Source organism: Camellia sinensis, chromosome 8 (assembly GCF_055761805.1).
Source record: "Camellia sinensis isolate YWXY chromosome 8, ASM5576180v1, whole genome shotgun sequence".
NCBI classification, from domain to species: domain Eukaryota; kingdom Viridiplantae; phylum Streptophyta; class Magnoliopsida; order Ericales; family Theaceae; genus Camellia; species Camellia sinensis.
Genome location: NC_138968.1, coordinates 144,111,493 through 144,115,111, shown reverse-complemented (window position 1 = coordinate 144,115,111; position 3,619 = coordinate 144,111,493). Strand labels below are relative to the sequence as shown.

The following is a 3,619-nucleotide window of genomic DNA, read 5'->3' as shown; positions in this document are numbered from 1 at the left end:
ATTTATCTTATGAAATATTAATATCATGGATCTTAAAAAAATTCTATTTTTAAAATATTTTAAATATTTAGAAATTTAAAAAAAATAATTTTTTATTTTAAATATATAATTTTTATAATAAATTTTTTCTTATTTTTTTAATTTCAAGTATTTTATTTTTCAAATATATTTTTTTTAAGTTTTAATTTTTAAAATTTAAAAAAATTGTAAGTCGTCCATATATATTTAATTCATAACAAATTATTTAGCCAATACTTAAAAAAGTAAGAAAATATTTTTTAAAAAAAATTGAAAAAGAAAAAAAATATTTTTCTCCAAAAACATATTCTCTGAAAAAAATACTATTTTCAAAAAAAAAACAAAAAATAAATTTAATGAACAAAATAAAAAAAAAAAATTGGTTTTTAAAATAGTGTTTTGAATTTTGAAAAGAATTTTGAATTAAGTGTTTAATTATGAATTTTGAAATTTTTTTATTGCAATCATAATTCTAAAATTAAACTAAACGCTACCTTGATTTTTTTATTTTTTTTTCTTATAATTTGGTAATACCATCCGAGCACTGGGACAAATTAACATAAATATGTAATACTATAAATCCAAAAAAAATTAGATTCGTTTTATACCTGTTGAATCACACATTTTTATTTTAAATCAACCCCACTTTATTATTCTGGGTAAAATTACAAGAAATTGTTTCAGCGTCCACACATTTTCAATCCTAGGAGCAACCAAACTTCCCAAATTATCATCCAAGCAAGCCATGTAATTTCTTGTTGAAGTCATCAATATAAGAGGACTCCAAATCCTTGTTCAACAAGAACTCTCTCATCTTCCCATGGTTCTCCCTCACCTCCTTCCCAGTCTCACTCTCTTCATCCATTGCAACCCTCACTGCTCTACACACACTCTCTCCAGTAAACAATCCATCTTCTCCTTTCTCAACCTCCACTCCAACCTTCAAATTCCTACTCATCATCCTAGCATTAATAATCTGATTCCCAACATTTGGCAGCAGCACCAACTGACACGTGTTCACCAGCGCTTCGGATAACGAACCCGACCCGCAATGGGTAATAAAGCAACCCACGGAAGAATGTTCTAGAATCAAGTGTTGCTGGACCCAACCCCCATGTACTATCCCTCTTTGTTCGACTCGGGTCACAAACTTTTCGGGTAATGCAGCTTGCACCGAATCTGACCCAATTGGCGGCTTCAAAGCGGCCAAAAAGGGCAAACCCGAAAGCTCCAAACCCAAAACCAATTCCTGGAACTGGTTCATTTTTAAATTACACTCACTTCCAAATGCACAATAAGTAACAGAACGGGGCTCGAATTGGCCCAACCACGTAGCCCATTTTTCTTCCAAAGGTGAAGTAGGTGGCTCTGGAATAACAGGTCCGGAAAGCAAAACATGCTTTCCCAACTAGGATTCCAGGTAATCACAATAGGATCCTACTGTGTGTCATGAAAACTGTCATGAAAACCATCTGTACCGTTGGATCATGAGACACATACCTGATCTAACGGTGTAGATAGTTTTCATGACAGTTTTCATGAAAATTCTTCATGACACCTAGCATTTCCCAATCACAATAAGGCCCTTCGATTTCCCGACAAGTCCTGAACCCTAACGCGTCGCATTGGCTTAAACTGACAAACTGTCGCTCGCAGAACCGCGAGTTGTTACCAAACTGCATAGCATGTCTGGCAGCAAAGGCCCGAGCCTCGTGCGGATTGAGGTTGATCGAATGGACCGGATACCCAGCAGGGGGTTGCATTAGGTCTTTATGGGTTAATTCTCTGCCTAGAAGTTGCCTTTCTGGGGTCAATGTGTAGCCAATTGTAGCAAGACTGATGATGCAGTAGTGACCAACTTGATCCCTAACCGGCGAGCCAAAGCGGGCATCCAGTGAGTGAAATCGAAGAAAACAACGTCGACTTTGAGGGTTCGGAGGAGGTTTTCAATGTCGTGCTCGGTGTTGTCCACGGCAGTCATGAGGAGGGACTGGAGAGGGTATGGGACGTCTGAAGTGGTTTCAGAGCCGGGAGGGAGGTTGGGGACGTGAGGGACGGTGATGGGGATGAAGGTGATGAGGTTTGGGTGGAGATTGCATACTTGGAGCTTTGATTGTGTTTTGCTTGGGACTAAGAATGAGATTTTGTGACCTTTCTTGGCTAGTTTGTTGGAAAGGTGGAGGAAAGGTGTAAGGTGGCCAAGGGCAAACCAAGGGTACATTGCTATGTGGAAAGTTGGTGAGCCCATATTTGCACCCTGTTGACTCTCACCACAAGCTGGAAAAAACAAGGGAATTACACATCAATGGTTGTGGGAAAAAATATTTTACAAAAAAAAAAAATAATTATTAATAATTAAGATTATATTTTTTTCATTAATGTGTAATAATTTTTGAATCTCCTTAATGGTAATTTCTCCAAAAAAAAAAGGTGTTATATTTGTATTTGCAAAACTCATACTACAATCAGTTTAGGAACAAAAAATCTAAACACAAAAATGGTTGTGACAAAAAAAAGTAAAATGATTATAGTTTGGATATGACATTTTGTCTTATTAACTATTTTAATATATTTTATCTTTATTGACTACTTTAACCAAAAAAAACGCCAATCCAACTTCCAAATACTATCAAGATTGGTAAAAATGTAATGCCAAAGCCACTATTAACATACATTGGAAGCCCGAAACAATAGGAACACAAAATTAAACACAGTCCAATACAAGAAATATTTTTGAAAAATTTATTAGTAGGGCTCACTTCTCAAAAAATTTATCCAATTTATTTGGTTTATGTGATCCTATACTTATTGAGAATGAAAAGCAATGACATAATTGTATAAAAATTAGGAACAGTAAGAAACAAATTCAATTGATCTTAAATGATGAGCATTCTATCCATTCACTTACTCTTTCAAGTGGTTCTTTAAATTGAGCTTCTAGCAATGCATGGAGCTTCAGACAAGTCTAAGTCTATATATGGAAAGTTGCTGAGCTGAAAAGAATTGTTGGCATTTAAATAAATGAAGAAGAGAGTGGAAGATGAGTAGAAAGAGAGATTGAGCAATTATTGCTACGAGACGTGGTTGTTGAGGTAGGATATGTTTTCTACCCTCACTTTCCAGCAGGTTGGAGAATGGTAGGTACCAAAAAAAAATTTGTTTTTATTTTTTATTGAAATAACAGAAATTTGAAAATAGGAAAATGATTTGCAAATATAAATTTTATATATATATATAAATTTTAAAAAAAAAAATCATTACCAAAATGAGAGTGGTATTTTTTAAATAATAAATCATTTCGGTGAGTTTCTTGTTTTAAAATAAATGAATAAAAAGAATTTATTTACAAATTTTAGTAACCATTACTCTTTGAAAAATATTTACTACTTGAAAGAAAAACGAAATGCAAAGTGATGTAAAGCATCAATGCTAATGCTATGGATCCATAGAAAAATGCAAATAAAAGTAGTAAATGAAATGCAGGAACTTGAGCCTAGGTCAAGGGAGGGGTTCAAGCTTTAAGTTTATGGAGAATTATTCACGGTCAGACATTATGTTATTTTTTTGGAGAAATTTCATGTCAATATAAAATTTAAATGGC

General features: G+C 33.7%; 1 pseudogene across 1 annotated transcript; it reads right to left on the bottom strand.

Annotated features, from left to right (window-relative positions):
* Window positions 1–618: 618 nt before the first annotated feature.
* LOC114266167 (cyanidin 3-O-galactoside 2''-O-xylosyltransferase FGGT1-like) lies at window positions 619–3,045 on the bottom strand (annotated as a pseudogene). The gene is made up of 3 exons (XR_014338363.1): window positions 2,927–3,045; window positions 1,595–2,295; window positions 619–1,455 (listed from the first exon to the last, which is right to left on the bottom strand). The product of XR_014338363.1 is annotated as a cyanidin 3-O-galactoside 2''-O-xylosyltransferase FGGT1-like (transcript).
* Between the last annotated feature and the right edge of the window lie 574 nt (window positions 3,046–3,619).